At 39.5% G+C, this 22322-nt stretch overlaps 1 protein-coding gene across 1 annotated transcript in view; it reads right to left on the reverse strand.

The window, feature by feature from the left end:
- akap13 (A-kinase anchoring protein 13) overlaps window positions 1–22322 on the reverse strand; it is a 102752-nt gene that overhangs the window by 79161 nt on the left and 1269 nt on the right.

The raw sequence follows: 22322 nt of genomic DNA on the forward strand, positions 1-22322 counted from the left end.
TTTAAACAAAGCAGCCTAACGACTATTCTCACACTCAGCACCTCATTCCAGATGTGGAAATATCTGTGTATTAGAATGTTCATAAAATAAAGATAAAACATGAAAATAGACTGTGTGCGCTGTTCAATTTGTTTACCTCACTTTCCTTTTCCTCCTGTATATTGATTCTTTTAAACTCAATAGAGTGTTGCAGACATGATTTTTTTTGAAGGCCGACACAGGATGAAAGCAATAGGATTTCTCCATTGCATTTTCAATATTGAAAGAAATACGCTCTGTGGCAAACAAATGTTGGTGATACTTCAGCAGGATTATCTCCACATATAGTATTAACACCATTCTCACAACAATTGAAACGTTAATGCTTTCGCAAATAAAACTAATACAACAAAAGTTAACGCATTGTGATTTTAGTTGTCTTATTGACACTTCAATCATTCACAAATGTGGTATATACTGAACATTTTTTTATTCACGATACATTAAATAAAAATGAATTGAGCCCGTATTAACCGCTAACCTTATTTTAGGCATCTAACCAAAAACTAATTCAAAAAACAATTTACTTTATGTCTAGCGAACTGGAAGTACCTACATGCCAACATATATTTAGGTTTTTGGACTCATTCCTGCACAACTTTATAGACGCAAGAGCCAATCAGAGTGATATCCAGAAGGGCTTTGACGGCAAAAAACACAGACTGAAGGCCATAAGTGGCCAACAGCGACCATTGGCTTGGTTTGATATTTGGACATCGACAATGAGGGACACAGATCTGCACTGAGAAAGTGGAGAGAGACATAGTTTGAAGAGCTCCATTAGTCCTGGAGTGCTGCCAGTGAGATGAACAGCAGTGTAGCTCACTAAGTGCTGTGAGGTGTGAGCTAAAGAAGCTGATTCTTTCTATACTCGAGAATCACAGCATCTAATGTACATGAAGGCAGCAGGGAGTGTGACTGGCTCTCTGTTTAAATCCCATTCTTCCAGACATGTCATAAAGATGAGTGGGGGTGCCCACTTAGCTATTCTACATGCACTCATGTGGTTGTCCCATTCATTGGCAGGAAACAGGAAGTCAGAGGAAAACAGAGGAGCCTCACAAGTCCTCCTCACAGTCACAGGAGAACACAAGCCTTCCTCACAAAGCACACACACGCACACACACACACACACACACACACACACACACACACACACACACACACACACACACACACACACACACACACACACACACACACACACACACACACACACAGTCTGGTGGAGGCAGACAGACAGGCAGATGGACAGATGGCTGTGGTGTATTTACAAAGCCGGAGGACAGTAAGAGAACCTTTGTCCCTTCACGTCAGAAAAGTGAGATTTCTGCAGCCGTGACGCACAAAGTTCTGAACTGCACTGTAGGCTGTGATGCACAGCACCACTTGCGCGCACACACACACACACACACACACACACACACACACACACACACACACACACACACACACACACACACACACACACACACACACACACACACACACACACACACACACACACACACACACACACACACACACACACACACACACACACACACACACACACACACACACACACACACAACTTGGAATGTTTTGCTCCACTCGTGGAAAAAACCTCAGCACGAATTAAAGCTGGATCACCTGATTTTAAATATTGATGTCCTCTGACTCAAATGTAGATCCCTAGACTGAATGCTCGTTTGTTGCCCCTTTTACCCCTTTCACTTTATCTGCAGGGAACTGCCCAAACTGGAGAGTCATGTAGAAACAAAGTTTGAAGGACTGAACGATCCTGAAATGTAAATTATAAAGGGTCCACAAGGGTACAAGTGACAGGTGCTGTGTCTCAGGTGAGATACCTTTCTTTCTCGATGTCATCTTGTGCACTGTGACTTAAGAAGTGTGTGATTTTGGACTCGGCTGCTGTGCCCTCAACGGAGGTATAGCTGCTGTTAGCTAGCTAGCTTGTTGCAAAGATTGTAAGTGGTACCAAGGCATTACAGACTAATCAATGAACCCAAAAAAATAGACAGTAGTTTAGTTGCAATACCAGTTTAGTTTTACTTTCCTAAATTGTGAAAAACTTTTATTTCTATAGTACTATGGTTACCAGAGCAACAGCAATCGCGGCTGGTTGCCTAACATCTGCTCGGTGTCATGATGGTGAGGAGTGTTCAGTGTTCTACAACTTCAAAATGTTTTATGTGTGAACCATCCAGGTACTTACATATTTATATGTATCCATACTTTGCATTCGGTTGCACTTTAAAACAACAAATGTAAGTACAAAAGTACGAGCTCTGAAACACAACAAGGATCTTCCCGGGATTTTGTTCGTAAAAGTTGCAAAGGCTGAAATATGTGTGAGGTGCGCAGTACTCATGGTTTGATTGGCACCTTAAGATGTATGTGTGCCCAAAGAGCCAGTGTGTAGTATTGAGGGGTACACAATTTAATATGGATTAGTGTATTATCACAAAGAACTCAGAATTGTTGAGTCTTTGTTATTTTTTAGAGCCGGTCATCTCCAGTCCACCATCTCCATGTTTCTATGGTAGATCAAAGTGGAAAATCCCTCGACAAAATTTGGCGATATAGAGGTCCTTCCACATTTTCATATTGCTTGAAGACCACTATAGTTCTCTAACACTCTTTTCACCTATGGTAATAACACCATCTCTGAGGAAGGGCATCCTTATTGACCACTATCGAAGCATTCAGGGGACTAACCGTATTTTGTCCTGATAATGTCACATTGTGAATGGCAAATCTGTGTTAAACTAGAGAGGACAGCTAGTACACGTTAGCAGTTACCTCCAATCAGTTAGCAGCTGACGAAAGGAGGTTCCGTAGAGATACACTAGAGTGTGTTCAGGCTCCTTTTTAGTATAAATATTAATATATTATATCATATATACTGTATATACTAGGCCAAGGTCATTCATAAGATTGATTTGCTAGATGTAGTCTTGTAAAATTGGGTTTTTGGCGAGCCATCTGATAAATCCAGTTGTTTCAGAGCAAAATTAAATAGATATTAGAGAAGGAATTATGGCCCTCTTAAAAAGTTAAATAGAATGAAAACGGTTTGAAAGCAATGTATGTACCAGTACATGAGATTTATTGTTTTGTTTTGTTTTTCACTTTGGTATTGGTATCAACTACATCTTCTTTCATATGGTGAGATTTGCATTATTCATGGGATGTATTAATCAGTAAGTGAAGATGAACTTGAACAAGAGAGCAGTGTGTCACGGATAATGAGTAAATCAAAGGGCACATTGTGTTCTTCAAACTAAAGAGGGCAGCGTTCGGCATGACTAATGACAGATCTTATGTGGAAACGCTAGAGACGTTCTGTATACTAAAGGTACAAAGAGATGGAAGCTAAGTCACCGCATCACATTCAGCATGAGGCATTACGATGACTGACGTTTAAAGCATCAGACCCTCTAGTCCTTCTGTCTGGATGTCTGTAGAGAAAATCCTCACCCTACATATATGTGTGTGTGTGTGTGTGTGTGTGTGTGTGTGTGTGTGTGTGTGTGTGTGTGTGTGTGTGTGTGTGTGTGTGTGTGTGTGTGTGTGTGTGTGTCTGCTACTTAGCCCACCCTCTCATCCCACAGCAGGGGTTCATTTGAGATCAGTCTGTTCCCAAAGCCCACCTACTGTCCAGAGAACAGACAGTGGCCCCTTCTGTTGCTGCTGCTGCTACACAGCTTTTTCCCTGTTGAGTTAATCCTGTCATTTCATCCAAGTTCAGTCTAGTCTTTAAAGGTCTTGTTCTCAAATGTTTATGTTGTCAATTAGTTGAAAATGTAATCTTATGTTTGTTTGTTTATTTATTTGTTATTTTATTTAAATATAATTTTTGGCTGGGTATTATTTTCTTTTATATTTAATTCTTAACTAGCACCTGTTTCGGATTTGTAAGCATACCTGTCTGTACCGACTATCCAGGGAAATTGTGGGTGTGTTTGCTCCTATTCTGTGCTCTTGCAAACTCTTAAAACAAACGCCTCAACTTGTACAAAAAGTGAGTTGAAAACGATCTTAAGTTGGCGTGACGTTGAAGTCGTGCGACCCTGCTGTACTCGTCTGTAGTTCGTTTATAGCATAAACTAGTGATTAGATTTATGATTGGAAAATGATAAAAGTAGGGTAGACATCTGGAGATTATCCGGCTGAACAAAACGTGCATTTATCAAACAGGTTCAGTTTCCACAGATCTTATTTTTTACAATATTCTATAATCCTATGGAAAAATCACATTGCTTTTTTGTCGAGGGAACCCATGCAGTTTACTTTCGGGTTGGCCTACAAAAATACGTCATCCCTGCACCAATCTATATGCTCGTATGTTAGTCTTCTTGCTGCCGCTATCATACTGCAACCACTATCTGTTCTTATAGTGGTAACCACACCTAAAGCGGTTGGTGATGGATTAGGTGTGGATGAATGTGTGTTAATTTAGGTTTTGGCATTAATTACAAGAGTTAAATGCGTTGATGTTGAAAACCCCTTCCAAAAAAACAAAGAGAGAGCAAGCGACGTGTGGACATTTTTTTGAATAAAAGAATGTGTTGTATTCCACACGGGCGGAGAAGTCATACTGAAAGCTTTGATGAGGATCAACATGATGTGAACCATATGCTATGGCCTTCACTGTGGGCAACAGAAATAGCTTTATCACTTCTGCCTCTAGATCCAGAACTGGCAGTCAAGAGAGACTGAGATAAATGTGATCTGCTCTAAATATAGGCAGAGGTTCAAACAGAACAATCAGAGCCGGGGCAGGAGAGGAGAGGACAGATGGACGCAGAGATGTTGGCATCTGCTTCGGTTTCTGTTCTGCTCTGTGCTAAAGGACCTTCGGGATTACCTTCCTGACCTTTTAACCTCTTGGGATTTGGACATGGAGAACAAAAGAAAAGTGAAAAAAGGCAAAGAGGGGGCAAAAGTTCCAGGTTACATATTGTGGCCCGTCACAAAGGATGATTCAGGGTTCAGATGTAAATATTTCAAAAACATATAAGATTAAAGCACGTCTTTGGAGTTTTCTTCGATATTGTGTTTCATTTTCAACAAGCCTAGAAATTGAGTGATTCAGCAGCCGGCCGATAATAATTGCTGGCCAATAGGGTCATTGTGTATGTTAGGAAAATAAAATTATAGCAATACTTGTGACAATATTCTATATTCTCTCACTTTGGTAATACAGGTTTATCCACTTCAGCATAACTGGGGCTCTATTTTAAATATGACCGTATAAGTCTGGTGGCATGCAGGCTTAAGCTTTGGGGGTTTAAAAAATGTACTTATACATTATTTTTTTAAAACTAATGAGTCTGGAAACTCTGGAAAAACTAGGTGTGTATGTTGTGTGCATAAGATTAGCAAGGGTAAGGTCAAAGAGAGAGAGAAAGTGTGTGTGATGGCGAGTATGAAATCAGCTGTAATCTGTGTGTAGCAGTGCAGTGTGTGTACAGTTAATTTATCAGTTAATAAATGCTACAAGACAAAAGACCTGCTGATTACAGGGACTGTGTTAGCCATGAAGTTAGCAACAGCTTTGGCTCGGCTCACTTAAGGTGGATCAGCTATTCTCATCTGGGTGACAAGCCGCTCAGCATCCACCACTCCAACTATCTCCAAGAGCTGCTCTTAGGAAATGTTTGTACAGAGACACTCCAGATGCAGTCTGGGCCCGGGACGCTATAAATAGTTCATTAGCACTTTCTCCACTGTTCGTCATGAAGGGCATGACCCCTGCACCAACTACAGTCAGCCCTGTTACAGGAAGCTACTGGAATCATACCTCACATGGACACAGACTACAGTGTGTGTGTGTGAGTAAAGACCTTTTTAGTGATTAGTTTCCCGAATGTTTGAATGGAAGTTTAAACACAGACACGTTCACTTAAAGTCTAAGAAAGTACAAAAAAATTCGATTTGGGCACAAAGAATTACAAGGTTGTCTAAATAAAGATTGTGTTTTTAAAAAGAGCCATTTGGAATTGTTAATTACATTTCCCTATAATCACATTTATTTTAAATACACCTCATATAATATGATATAATATACCAAGTTGAGAATATGAGCGAATCACAGCTTCAGTTTTTCGGTTTGACCTTTCACAATAAACGACCCAGCCCAAAGGATTACTTCATACTGAAGGAAGCTCAACAAATATAACATAACATAGCACGTTAGAATCACAGTCCTCACTCCAAAGCATAATGTCACTGTTATGTGCTAACCAGCTAACTTGCTAACCTGAGTAAGCTAGTTCCAGTGCACTGCTGCCCAATTTGGTGGATCAGCAGAGAAGCAGACTGAATTCTGACCTCAAACTATATTCCGGAAATAGAAGGTCGTGGCTGATGGGATGACTCAGTACTTTTCTGATGTAACATTGGTGACTAAGATATCACTGGTACAAATTAGGAGTGTCCCAATCAGGTTTTGGTTTTTGCTTTAATATGAGGCACATGTGCTGATTATTTAACTATTTAATTTTGGTTAAATATGTATCCAAACCACGGAAATAAAAGCTTATTTTGAACCAGCTATGTGTACGGAAGAACACCATAGTCAGTTACACCATAGTAACTGAAGAATGTCACCCCTGAACCTGACATGAGATCAGACAAGATAATAAGAGAGGAGAGACAACAGGGGTTTCTTCCGTTGCAGTTTTTAGCAAGTCTGTGGGTTAGAAGAGAGTCTTTAACTGGCGTCACAGAATCCTTTCACACATTCACACACTCTAGGAGTGAAAGTGGTAAAGTGTTTTGCTTCAAAATCCTTCATTGCAATCAAAATGTGCCAGATCGCCATGGACATATGCATCAGTTTTTCCTGTAAGTTTCCACCGCTTGCATGGTTTTATGGATTCTCAGCTGGCATTCCTTTACCCTGTCAGGGTTTTTTGCCAGTGTCTTGTAAGCCTGGTAGCCCACTGTACACACACCGCACAGTGCTAGCTGGACATAGCACTGTCAGTTTATTCCTCAAGACTAAAGATTAGGTCCACTTGTTGGTGACAGTTAGTTAGCCTCTTATCTAGCAACAACACCAGCTCAGTTGGATTTTAAATCCAGATTGTAATGTAATCAAAGCAACAGTGATATGATTGACAAGCCACTCGGTTTTATTCTATTCTTTTTTTTTAGCTGATCAAGTCTGAATTCTTCATGTTGCTTAATGGTCCAAGAGTGAAGGTGGCTGCTTTATTTGAAGCAGGCTAATATTAGAAATGGTCTAATACTACTTTTCTTTTAGTATCAAACCATTTGTTTTCAGATGGAGTCAGTGTAACATATCATACAAAACACACACACACACACACACACACACACACACACACACACACACACACACACACACACACACACACACACACACACACACACACACACACACACACACACACACACACACACACGGTGTGGGGAGCAGAGAGGGGGCCATGTTTCCACAACTTGTTGTAATTATGTGTTATACAACTGAATGCTGACTCTGACTGTTCTTTTACAGAGACACGCAGCGAGAGGCTGAAGAGAGACTAACTCAGCTGGCCAGAAGTTATGTCTGGTATGGAAGGAATGAGACGAACAAGGGGAAGGACACAGAAAGAGAAAGGGAGAGCGATACAGAATATACAGAGCAGGAAGGAGCAAAGGGAGGGAGACACAGAGGCAAAGCGCAGCAGCTGCCTAACCAAAGCAACCTACAGCTTTCTACTCTGCTGCACACACAGCTGCAGCGTCGCTCACTTCCACCGGCTACACACATGAAGTGGCAGCAGGCTGGGCCTTATCACAACAAGCCACTCCGGCTGCTGCTGCAACTTTAACCCCAGTGCTGCTGCTGCTCCTGCTTCTGCTGCTGCACGGTGCTGCATTGTGAAGCACATTGCTGCACATTCAGGAACCATATTGTCATTAAAGGCTGAGATGATTTGTGTTTAGAGTGGTTCAGGAATGATTAGTTAGTCTCAAAGTCAACTTGTTTTTGAACGTGTTTTTGGTTAAAAGCTGGTCATTTCTGTGGTTAACACAAGCTAAAGACGTTTTCCTGTTTTATTGTACGACATGAAATACATCAGTCAATACCACACTAGTGAATATCTAAAGCTTCTATATGACTTAAAGAACGTGGTTGCAAGCAACTGATTAAATGGAACTACTAAACGTCGTTTATAGCTTAATGCTAGCTTTTTACCTCTGGCGTTGAATTTACGTCCAATAATCATAAAAGTTAATATGTGGAGATTATCATAAACATGTGTTAGATTTTTGTCGAGGGAGCCCTTCCGATACCAACCTCTTTGTTGGTCTACAAAATGTGTCATAACCGCACCACTCTACCACCGAACTCTCACAGTCCAGGGGTCATGGATGCTAGCATTAGCAACACATGCTGAGGTTAGCATAACAAGTTGATTGGTGTTGGACACATTTACACACCAAACAGGAGCTGGTGGATACGTGCAGGTTTCTGGTTAGCTACACCATCAACAGAGACAGACAAAGATGCTGTGAAACACATTCAACATGCTAACACATATTCCAAAGCATTGCCATCTGTGTGTTGTCTATATAGCCATGCTGGAACTTCTATCCAAGAGCACCAACATACTAAAAACCTTCTGTAACGTTGCCAGCACCGTAGTAACCAACATCAACCGCGTAGTCTCACGTAAGGTGGACTGACTATTAGGTTGATCAGCTATTATCATTTTAGTGACAAGACGCTCACCAACTTTTACCAGCAACCAGTCTTCTCCTCCAACAATAGGAGGTTTGTTTTCAGAGATTAAGCCCAGCAACAAAATCTTATCTTATGCTTCTTCCCCACCAAACCATTTCCAGTTCTAGCTTCGTGCTAGTGCTCTTCTGTTTCCGAACTGGTTCTTCTTTTTAGCCCCAGTTGTGTTTTTAGGCAAACAGCATTTTGGTGCCAAATAAAAACCAGTTTTCGGGGCCAAGAGCCGGCTCTGCTCCAATGGAAACAGGAAGAACCGGTGCTTAACGGGCACTAGCTCCGAACTGGCCCTGGAACCGCTTTGGTGGGAAAGGGGCATTAGATGCTTTTTTTGACTCTATATGAATGTACCTGACTGTATTAAATGGATATATGTTATCATCCAATACCAACTATTGTATCTGGCAGACTTTTTGATGCATAAGCAACATCGCAAAGTCAGAAAAAGTTAGTCAGAAGGATCAATATCAATGTATTGTGATTACTTGAACTTGTGTTCTAAAACTCTTCAAACTAAACCCTATTTGTATAACTATTTAATAAGAAAAGCTTTTATCAAAAGCATCAGACAGTTGTCAAGTGGATGTGTCCTTCCTTTCTATGTGAAAGTCATCATATGACGAGTGCAACCTCTAACTTTCCCACCACTCTGTAATTGAATGTTACAATACAACGATGGAGTCTCATGCACTGCAGTTTATTGCTGCATTAAACAAGTCCAAACTCTTCTCTCAGCATATCTTCCTGCCGGTGTGTGAGCCAGCAGCGGCCTTTGTGATTTCAGAGCTGTCACAATCAGTTTGTTAGCAGACAAAAGAGATGTAATCTCCGTCTCTGTGTCTGTCCTTCTCCCTGGACCCACCTCCGCGTTAACAACAGGGCTGTCACACGGGCAGAACTAATCACGTGTGTTATTAGTTTCACAAGGTGAGCACAGACACCCATACAGCATTGAAATGATCTGCTAGCTTCTTTCCTTACCACATGTTAGTGGCAGAGGGTGGTGCAGGAATGATTCCTTAAGCCGGATATCAGTTAGCATTTTAGCACTTTGGATTCCCCTATCTCGAAGTCAACAGTTTATCGAATGTGTTTTTGGTTAGATGCTAGATCAGTTCTATGGCTAAAAGCTTAAGACATAAAGTTCATCAGTAATATTGAATATGTTTATTGAAAACAGCGGTTGCTAATAAGTACCGTAATTTCCGGACTATAAGCCGCTACTTTTTTCACACGCTTTGAACCCTGCGGCCTAAACAATGATGCGGCTAATCTATAGATTTTTACGAGCTAATGGCCACCAGGGGGCACTCTAGCAGGAAGCGCAAAAGCGAGACAGACAGGTGGAAGAGATAATACACAGAGGAAGACTCGTGATTTGAACAGCCATTTTGCACATTATGGACACACCCCATTATGGAAAACACACGAAGAAATGCATATTCATATAACAACAACAACAACAACAACAACGTGGAGCAGTGTGAAAAAATCCACCATCACCAATGGGTTTCGAAAGGCTGGACTGCTGCGTGATAAAGAGGACAGCACAAGTGCGCCTAGAGACGACAGTGACATTGAGAGCGACAACGAAAAACAGAGTGAGAAAGTGTGTGATGAAGCCATTCTGAGGCTGTTCAATTCAGACACTGTTTGGAAAAAAAGCGGTAATTAGAAATATTAAAAATCTTCTGTGTAAATATCTCATGTGACAACACGTGACCTGCAGGTTATAGACAATTGCGGCCTATTTATGTACAACGTTTTTTTTCTTTAAAAATTTAGTTGGTGCGGCTTATATTCAGGTGCGCTCAATAGTCGGGAAATTACGGTAACTAAATAAGATGACTCAACATCATCATGCCACACATTAGCTGATATTAGCTTAGCAATTGAGTTGCGCAGCCATGCAATCGTGATGTACTTTGTTTAGTTAGCTTCCTTATTTCTGGCAGTTGCTTTTAGGCTTAAACTTTTACAAAAGTAGTGTTAATATGTGGAGAATATCCTGCCGAACAAAATGTCAACATATCATAAATGTGTTTGCAACAGATCTTATTTTATTCAATATTCCAAAACCCAAAAGGAATAATTTCATTGCTTCTTAGACATTGTTAAATGTCTAATAGTTCCCCAGTAGGACTGAATATTGATGTTAATAACCACAATCTTCAGCATCAGACTGCAGTTATCTTGTCAACATAACTCCAATAAATGAAATAATCAGAATTCAATCAGGGATAATAATAAAGTAACCAACTTAGATGGTGGTTAATGATATGAGAGAAAGTAAATAACTGATAATATCTTCACGCAGATCAGAATCAGAGCGCAAGGAACAATAAATGACCTGATTTATGACTAGTGCTTAGCCACCAAAGAGCTCTGACAAGCTTATCTTACACTTTAAACTGTCCTGCTCAGTATGTAACTTAGTCACAATCCTTAAAATAAAGAAATGCAAATGAAAGCGATTCTTATCATAATAGTTGTTTTATGTAATCAGCAGATGTATCATCTTTGAAGTGGTATCAGTATTACCCTCAGCGAACACTTCTCAAATTCCCTCCTATGGCTTCTTGGATGATGACACAGATGATACGGTGGGTGTTGAGTTTGGTCGAGATGTGCTGACTGAAGAGTTCATTAACATTTGTTTTTCATGAACACATGTCGTGTCTCAATTCAAGCACTTTTGTACTTCCTGGATAGAGCACTCTGGACTCTGACTCCAAGAGTGGTGACTCGAGAGGGACCCGAACTCAATAATTTGGTGACTTGACTACAACACTGGTACCACTTAACATGTGTCCTTACGGAAAACCAGGGATTTTCAGTCGTTCATTTCGAAGGGTTAATTCAGCAGAGTCATGATTTTCTACCACAAACAATAATGTGTTTGTTAGCTAGCAAGTGTAGTGAAGTATATGAAGTTAGACACAGCAACAGACTGTTACCCAGGGTCCTTTATGGTTCCAGGTTTCATGCCGCTGCTTCTTTGGTTTCAAAGTGAATCTATGCAGGACTGGGCAGTTTGGGTTTGTGCAGTTGTTTTCAGAACTGCTGAACCAAATAACTTCATGCACGACACCACCCACCCTTAAACCAGTCCAAGTGTGACAAGACATTCTAAACTGCACAACTACTCGTTAGAATGACCAGTTTTTATAAAGCAAATAAATCAAGTGTAATTAATTACTGGAACAAAATGTCCTACAGGCATTTGGACAATCTGGATTTTATTTGAGTAATGTTTATCCAAAAGAGGTGTTGTGACAGGTTACCATAAACAATTAAATGAAATACATGTTCATATAAACATAAGTTGAACGTTGATTGAAACATTTCCTGAAGAGTCCGGAAGCCATCTACGGAAACGTTGTCTTATATATCCTGGTACAGCTATGTTTCCGTTAAGCACCTTAAACTGCACTCCTGATATTCCATCTGACTTCTGGCTAACACCGTTTACTTATCAGCCAGTGATCTTACGTTGCCCTTGATGAGAGTGTGAAAAAAAAGGAGTGAGACCCGGCATGTATATCTCTTTCTACATAAATCTGGACCCAGCTCTCAACCTTAGTCAGTTAACCCTGCGTCTTCAGTGTCCTACTCCAGATCTCAGTTGGGATAGCCGATGTTCCGATCACCATGCTAGCCAGCGTTAGACTTTAGCCTGTGCTGTGGACATCTTCAACAGCACAGGGACCCTTTCAAGACATGGTGAAGCTCTCTGTGCAAACCTTGTCAGCCTATACAGAAGGCAGCCATTAAAGGAACTGTCGGAAAAGTTGTTGATGGAAACGCTGTTGATGGAAACGTTGCCTGAACAGCCCAGAAGCCATATATCCTGGTGCAGCCATGTTTCCACAAAGCTAATTAAGCTAAACTCCAGATATTCCATCTGACTCCTGGCTAACACTGTTAGCTTGTCCTTTATTAACCAGTGAACTTACGCTTCCCAGGATGAGAGGGAGGGAAAGGGCATACGGTGTGTCTATATTTGCTTTCACGGTAATGTTATATGGAAGCTTCATTATTTGGGGGTTGTCTATGGTGTCACATTAAAAATTCCTCCTTGCATGATTGGTTATCATTTGTCTTGGTTGGGCATTCATCACTATTTGACTCCATTTACTGTGACAATGATGACAGTTACACCCTTTAGTGAAATCAATGTGTGAAGATTAATAATCTATTCAGATTGAGGTGTTATGTGTGTAATCTGTATGAATGCAGAGCACTGATAAGATGACGTTAAAGTATGTTATGACCTAATGAAGAGCAAATAGAAACTTAGCTCATGTCATGCTGTTTGCAAACAGCTGACCCTTGACTCAATTGATGTTAGGGTGGGTCAGCACTTTGTAACACCATGTGAGGAATACCCTTAGTGCCTTGTCACAATAGAGCATGTGGCCAAATGACTGAGCTGAACACACACTGTGAATGGATTATGGACTGGAGCAATGATTAATGGAGGAAACCCCACTTTTATCCTCTAAACACAGACATGTTGCGCAATGTTAAGAGCATTTGACTGTCTCCTTGGTAGACTAGAAAAGGAAACTCCTCATTCAGAATTTGTTTTATTAAATGGATTTGTCAGTTATTTCTTCCTCTTTTTAATATGCATTTCAAAACAGATTTTTAAAAGACATACTTAATTACCATTTTAACTTACATTTTTTAAATCCTTTTTAAATGTAACTCTGGAATATTACATTTTATAAACATTTGTAATCATGTGTTAATGTCTACTTTTGCTGTTTAAATAGTTCTTACCCATAGAAATGTATAAATGTAACTATATAATATATTACACTTTTCTTCCTACTTTTATTGCCCATAAAAAAATCAAACAATGAATTGCTATGTTATCCATTCTTTTCATTTATAGATGAAAGAAAATTATCAAAAACAAATATATTAATCCATATTTTCATTGTCTAATTTTATATTAATTTGTCAGTACCTTTTTACTATTCACTACTACAACTTTTTAATTCCCGATAAGCTAGACATATGAAACCGTTATTATTTTTCAGAACAATCAATAAAATCTGGATATGACACATATACCTATTCATATGCATTAATTCGGACAGTATTAATTGATTAACCAATGTAATTGATCTGCACAAGAATAACCAAAAATGATATTGTCACGTTATCACGTTTGTAGGCTGCACTGTTTTGCTGCTATGGAAACTGTTGTCATAGTGTACGAAAAGTCCAGTTTAAATCAAATGTTAAACACACAGCTCGTTCCACCGGAGTTTTTAATTATTTGAGTGAACTGCTCCTTTCATCTGAAAGGTGTTGAACATCATGTGTGTTTACCTTCTGATACCTGCCAGAGAGCGGGGTGTGCGTAGCAGGGATTACTGTAATGAGAACGTGGGAACCACTGCTCCAGACAAAGTCATGCTCAATGTGACCAGTCAGACTCCAGCTGCCACTCTCCACACACACACACACACACACACACACACACACACACACACACACACACACACACACACACACACACACACACACACACACACACACACACACACACACACACACACACACACACACACACACACACACACACACACACACACACACACACACACACACACACACACACACACACACACACACACACACACACACACACACACACACAGGGCTGTGATTAGTGGCTGCCCTGTGGGGCACCTCTTTTCATTAAAAAAAGCAGCCCTAAAAAGAAAACAGCATGAACATGGTGAAACCTTATGAAAAATATATATTTTGTTGTTTCCTCACTTTCTAACATCACGGAGCAAAAGCGTTACTCTGATGACTGAAGTCTGAGAGATGTCAATGCTGGCTGTTTCTACTTATCTTAGGTTTGTAGAGCAGGATAAATAATGGAGTACTTATGTTTCTCTACTAGAACCAGAAAAAACAGGTAATAATGGAATGCCTTATCAGAGCAGGCGATATGTTATCACAGTAAAAGTCATTTTACATCACGGTAATGGTAAGACACAGTAATTGCTCTGTAAATTAAATGAATACATGGTTTAAAACAACTCTCCTTCATGACATTTGATTATTTCCTTATTGTACTTGCACCACACGAGTGAAATCAAAACCCAATTAAAATAAAAACTGCAGGTTTTGGTCCTCTTTCATTTCAAAAAGACAATATACTGTTCAATTTGCTGGTCATCACATAACTACGGTTCTCCCTCATTCAGATTTCACTGGATCACTCTTTTCCTCCACGTCAAATCACATTACCATGCGAGGCGGCTGGATAACAACATCGCGATATAGCGAGTTTAGAGTTAAATCACTTGCAACACTTCCTGTTGCACTTGCTGTTGGTGCACAATAGTGAAGTGAAGGAATGTATTACGTAATAACTGCACAACTAGGATAGAAAGAAGTTGTGTATATAGAGTATAATGTGTTTTTGAAGTATGTCAGTATGGTTTTACCAAATTTCATCCTTAAAGCATTTTATTAGACCAAGTTAATGGGACCAGAGACTCTATTGTGCTTTTTACTTAGACATAGTACTGTAGACACTGTCTTTCTATATCTTATCTTGTGTGTATTAAGGTTTACATTTAAACAGGGCAAGTCTGAACGCTGGTTGTCCACAATTGTCATTCACTCAAATTTAAGCCAGACCTAAATTCAATCTGGTGTGCAAACACAACACAAGTTCCTTTTGATTTAGAATTTGATTCAAGAAGCAATTTAAGTAAGCTACCTATTTATTTTTCTCTTTAATATACATACAGATTTCCCATCCTCATGACAGCTGCACTTCTTCTTATCCTGCTGCAGCCACAAACCAATGAGCTTGGACAATGGTCCAAGCTCATTGCATTGTAACACTTACATTGCATTGCATTGTAACACTTACATTGCATTGTAACACTTACATTGCATTGTAACACTTGAAACACTGCTGCTAAGCTGATCACAGGATCATGTACGGGCACATTACTCCTATTGTCTCTTCTATTCTAGCACCAAGCTTTATAAAGTGATTTATGGTGGCCCTTAATTGTATCTTATACCCTACACAGCCTTCTCAGCTGGAGCCAAGTGTGAGACTAGGGGAACAACCTAGGGATGGAAGGAAAAAGGACGATTGCCCAAGACTCTGAACAGAAAGATTAAACAAGAAAATGCAATGCTTCTATTGAAAGAACCATTTCTTCATATATTTGTTTTAGGTTCTCAGTATTTATGTTCAATTTTGTAAGCTAATTTATCTTAAATAATGTTTTAAACCTTATTAAAATTATAATTTCCAATAAAATGTGTATTCCTTGTTTGTACAAAAACAATACGCTTTTTACTAAACTATTGATAACAAATATATTTTACTCCTATATATACAGTGTTAGATCATTTGAAGACACATCAGCAAACATTCAGGATCAATAAAAATTCTGTTTACTTTTTAGAACCGGGGGAAGCGACGTTACTGTAATGCGACCACCCAGAACTGCTATTCCATGTGTCTCTTCTTGCAGAGCACTTGGCAAGTGGCACAATTTAACAACAGAGCACAACAGCAACAGTGTCAGACACAGAATATGCTTCCCTGTATGAGCAGGGCTGGGCTAGACTCATTCAGAACATTTTCATACAAGGAAGAAGTAGCGCCGTGAGTTTAACCACATTTTTTCATGGCAAAATGGTGGAATTACTATTGATGTCATTTACGTGACGCCACTGTTTCCAAAATATACTTTTTTCCTATTGACTTACATTGAGACAGATATGTAAGGCATCATTTTTTCCCCAGTTGGAACACTTGAATTTAAATCATCAAGTCATAAAAGTTGTACAAGCGCTAATAGCATAGGATTTATGTTTCTTGCTCCATTCATTTGACTGTGCCGATACCAAATGTGACGTAGTGGTTGAGAGTTGGGGCTTAAGGCAGGGAGGCGGGGTTTATGTAAGAACTGTTTGTTTTTTTACATACTTTATGGGCACATTGGATTCAGAAGATCCAGCAACTTTCAGGAACAGCAGTTCTCTTAATACATCAATGCGTGTGGCAGTAGCAGACCTAAACATTAAAAAAATAATAGTTCAAGTTACAATAGTGAGATTAGAAGATGGATTTCAATGTATGAGTAGGATTAAAGATTTCAAAACGGAAATGTCAAAACAACTGTTAGAGTTACAGGCTTCTGTGTGAGCAGCTTCCTGGAGTCTTGTAATCACAGTGAAGTTGTCAGGTCTCATACCATTCAGTATCAGAACAGGCTTTTGCCAAGTAGGTTTTCATTTACACCAAGTGTATCTTAGTGTCTGGTTCAACAATAACATTTGTCATGCACATTAAAAAAATAAAGATTCTCCTGCACAGGGTGTGGGAAAAAACGCCTGTTGGCAGGGCCAGAAAGATAATTAGACTGGGTGAAGTTTCTTTGTTAGAAATAGTTTCATCAAAAAACTCCTGCCTAAAACCACAAACTGTCATTTTAACAATGAGGGATAATCCATGGATGTATTATCAGGGCTTGTGCATCGACCAGGGTTGAAACGGTTGATTTTGAAAACTGTTTCAATTGTTATTTATTGCAAATGAATCACGGCTCAAGGGAGCTAAAACATGCTTCTCAACTTTTCAAACTTTGCAGACGCATCAGCAGGGTTGCCAACTTTGGGTACCTGGCTGGAATGAGATTTTGGTATGATGGGTTTAATTGCACATATGCGCACTAAATGACTGCTATCTTGTCCGGGACATTAGCATATATATATATATATATATATATATATATGTGCCTTTTTTTAGAATAGGTTATCGTACTCTAATCATGTTTTCAAACATATTCACCGATATCACCTTGCACTGTGCAAACCCACCTTTCCTTCAATAGTTGGCCATCGACTGATGATGAAAAGCCTGGTGTTAAGACGGATTCTGTTCATGCGCAATACGGGTCGGAGGTTGACCATCCGGCTCCCACTGTTCTGCTGTTTTATCGTCGTTAAGAGTGGTGGGGGCGGGAAGGGAGTGGATCGACAGCTTGAGCGGCTGTCAACTCAACACTGTAAATAACCAACCAAAAACGATCGCCGGTTCATCTTGTTTTTGGCGTGAGAATAGCTTGGGCAGCGTGAGTGAAAAAAGTACATCTTATATGGGTCTGAAGCATGGGGTTGGCCAAATGGCTCAGTATCACGTCGTTTCACAAAGCCCACTCAGTGCGGTTAACCTAAACATATTACATTTAGTCATATAGTTGATACCACAATCCCAACAGGAAGTTGGCTCATTTGGATTTTAAAGCACTTTTTTTACGTTTCTGACTTTAATTTGTAACTGTATTTTTGTGTATCTTTGTTAAAACCAAAAGGTTTGAAACTCTAATAAGCTAGTGCAATGCCATACCCTCTTATCACCAATTTTAGGGGTGTCATGAATCAAAATCTGATCTAAGTTTGCATCATGAACAACAGAAGCATGATTGGCAATTCCCCCAGTTTTTGTTTTTTTTCTTTTCTCTTCTACACTATTTTCTATCCCTGCCTGTTTAACAGATCCAAAGAAAAAGACAACCCTCACAGCAAAATCAACAAATTAGCATACTGGCAGGTTACAGCTCAAAGACAGTACAGTGTAGTTTAATGCTAGCCTGCAGCTCAAGACAACAAAGTGTTTTTCTTAGCATACAGTTTAAATACAGCATATTGTAGTTTACTGTTAGCCTAGCCGTTTGAAGGCAGAGCAGTGTAGCTTACTGTTAACATGCAGCTCAAAGGAGACAGAATTTAATTTACTGCTACCATGAAGTTTAAAGACAACACAGTGTAGCTAACCATTAGCTTGCATTGCAAAGACAACACATCGTAGTTGACTGCTAGCCTGAAGTTTAAAGACAACACAGTGTAGTTTACCCTTAGGGCCTGTAGCTCAAATACAACAAATTATAGTTTACTGTTAGCCTGCAGCTCAAAGGCAACGCAGTGCGGTTTACCGTTAGCCTGCAGCTTAAAGACAAAACAGTGTAGTTGACCAGAGTCACAGCTAAAAGAAATAAAATTAACACGTTCAGCTTTTTCAGAAACACTGATGAAATAAACTCAAAATAAATCTGAGATTGAGAGAGGAAGTAATGTCAGTTTCTGATCATTGGATTCACCTTTTCACCCCCATTCACCATGCAAATAATATATGTCATCAATGAGAAGCCCTTTTCAGTTTCAACACAGGATTTAGGGAGGAAAATCTGCAGTGATGGAGGCTAAATCCTGTTGTACATCACATGCTTTAACCCTCAAGAAAATATCAACAAGAAGTTAGAAGGAAATACACTGAGCTCAGAAGACATGGTAGCAGAACAAGAGACAGAGTATGACTCAACAGTAAAACATCCAACACTGGTTAGCCCCCGCATACCACTGTGTAATGCTGTGTGACACAGTGAGAAAGACAGGAGAAAAGAGGGTGTGTGTACTTTCAGCATGCTGTGTAGTTTTGCCTGTTAAGGAGCCTGAGATGTGAGATAACAGAGAGCTATAAATAAAGGAGTGCTTGAAAACCAACAAGTTGTCATGTTGAATCTCTCCTTGTCTGTCCCAGTGTCTCCTGGACCCTCCCTGTGTTATTGTTGTACAGGAAATGTCTCCTGTCCTTACCACAGCGATCTTTGCTTTCTCTCCACACACTGTAGCTCTTTCCATTTCTCACATTCCCAGATTTCCACACTTGATGTGAAACAGAGGAAAATTTAGCCTCTGAGAAACTGTGTGCTCTAAAGTCCCTGACACAAGCGGAGCGTCTATAGCCCTGGATTTTGGTACGTGGGCTGCAGAGTGGTGCAGGAATGAGTCCTAAAACCAGAATGAGTTAGGATTTTTCCAATTCTGGTTCCTTCATCTCAAAGACATGGTTTTAGAACGTGTTTGTTTGTTGTTAGAAGCCTGAAATATGTTCTGTGATTAACACAAGCATCAGAGATTTCCATGGTTTGTTCCACGATAAAATATGTGATTAAAACACACTCTTGAAGCTTCTATGTGTTAACAATGGCAGTTGATAACGAATGTCTTAACCCTTGTGTTGTGTTCGAAAGCTGTTACCTTTCATGGTCTTTGTGGGTCAATTTTGCTTAACGTTAGCTTTTTTTCTTCTGGCGAATGTATTTTTGTCCAAAAATCATAAATGTGATGGCCTACAAACATGTCATCACCACACTTTACCTTTATCCTGGTTATCATCATCCACACTCTATCACCAGGCCAGTAAGCAATCAAAGAACGGTATCTAGCATTTTTGACATTTGACAACAGGGGCCAGGAATTAAATCACCAACATTGTGTTTGACAATCACAATGTGGACGACCCCTCTTCCTCCTGAGCCACAGCAATGTCCAGAACCCTTGAGAGGAACCACTGTGATTGGCTTTCAGATTAAAACAAAGCAAATTCATGCACAAGAAGAGAGACGGACTATTGGACGTACACGTAAGGAGAGGACTGTCTATCTGTTTTGTTTCCATCTCTGGCAAACATCTTATGACCAGATCTTCAAAATAAGACTGGGCAACAATAAATCCATATTATATTGAGGATATAATAACATTTGAGTCTAGAAATCGACTTAGATGTTGGCTAGATGGTATGAATAAGATATTTATTTTAATGGTTTATATGTATTCTGTTCTAGTTGTTCCTTTTTTACCTACTTTGTCATTATATCTTCACAAGTGATATTAACATACAGCTCGGGAAAAAATTAAGAGACCACTCCTAATTTTTCTTAAATCTTTATCTTTACATGTATGGCAGCCATTCCAGTGTCTGTTGAATTCCAACACAGATAAATGTTGTGAGTAGTTTATAGAATACAATAAAATAATAATAATTTAACTCAAAGACAAACCTATAAATAATAAAACAAGAGAAAATGAAAACGCTGAAGTGGTCTCAATTTTTTCCGCAGCTGTTTATTCTGAAAGCAGCAAATGTCAGCTTTACAAAATCATGTCGACTTTGAGGTTTACGGTGAACCGTATTCAATTTTCTCCTTTTTGCCTAGCCCTTCTTCAAAATTAAAGCTTGTTAAAGGTATTGAACATTATAGAAGTACTTGTAATTTTTTGTAGCAGTTAAACTTGTTGAAGTCATTAATAAAGTTGCATTCATTTAGAGTCAATGACCTTTTCCTCCTGCAATTAGGCGATATGTGATTTAAACATGTGTTGTGTATTCAACATTAACATGCCACACTACCACTAGCAAGAACACTGTCACTCTGTATGTCCAACAAATCAAATATGGCAACAATTTTGAAAAATAGCTCATTGCGATTAATTTGACTGATTTTTCAATTGCAATATGATTCCCAATATGAGAGGGAATGAGAAATTGTTTAAATGATCATTGAAAAACATATCTAAATGATAAAGGTGTGATCTAACGAGGATCTGTACCAACCAATGAGTACCGTTTTGTAGGCCTTGTAGGACTTTTCTGCAGGAGCACAATACTTTATTCAGATATTTTAACTTACTTGCCTTGCTTTGGGTATTACACCAGCTCATATTCTGGTTTAGATCAAATGATGGATAATGGTGCAGCCCTAGACAGGAATAACAGGCTTCAGCAACATAATGTTCATGCAAATTTGCTCCCCAGTCCGTGTGCAAATTTCCCTCTGCATTATGAATCTGATTGTGTCACGGTATGAACTCCTCCTGATGTCACCTCGATCTGTTTTCTCAGCGACTTAAGAGAACACACTGGAGTGACAGGACATGTTCCAGGTCACTGTGTGCATTGACTGTCTGTTTCTAGTAGCACCGCTAAAAACACAATGCCCCCTCCCTCTGTTTCCTCACACATTCCTGTGTTCACATTCTCTCCACAGCTCTGAACACACACTTCATCAAAAACACATCCTCGAGTCAGACAAGGTGAACCATAAATCATGTGAGGAGCAGACACTATGTGCTTCATCACCATCATCATCTTTTCATCAATCATATCATTTACCTGTTTTAATTTTATATACAGAATGTTATTTATCTTTTAACCAAAGCTACTTACATACACTTCAATACAGTAGACGTGCCTTCGGGAGCAATTCAAGGTTAAGTATCTTGCCCAAGGACACAGGTTGACATGGGGTGGGACCGAACCATAGACCCTATGATAGATGAATAGATAGCCCTGAGCAATTTATTCAATTAATTGTTGTTATTCTCGTGCTTTTTTTCCACTTATCGGAATCCTATAAGTATCATGTACACAAACTGCATCTGTGCTAATATATTTTAAACGCTATAGTCATTTTTTTGCTTGTCTTGGGTGCCCCATTATGGTTTTTGGTATTTCTCTTTCCTGTAGTGTGTTGTAAAGTTTTATGTGCATGTAAATGGTCTGCAAGGGCTAAAATCCCTTTGTTTCTCTCCCACACACTCCCCCCCCTGATTGAAACGGCTCCATTAGACTAAATTTTTTACTTACGTGACATAATGACATCACTATGTAAAATGTACG

Source organism: Eleginops maclovinus, chromosome 2 (genome assembly GCF_036324505.1).
Source record: "Eleginops maclovinus isolate JMC-PN-2008 ecotype Puerto Natales chromosome 2, JC_Emac_rtc_rv5, whole genome shotgun sequence".
NCBI lineage: Eukaryota > Metazoa > Chordata > Actinopteri > Perciformes > Eleginopidae > Eleginops > Eleginops maclovinus.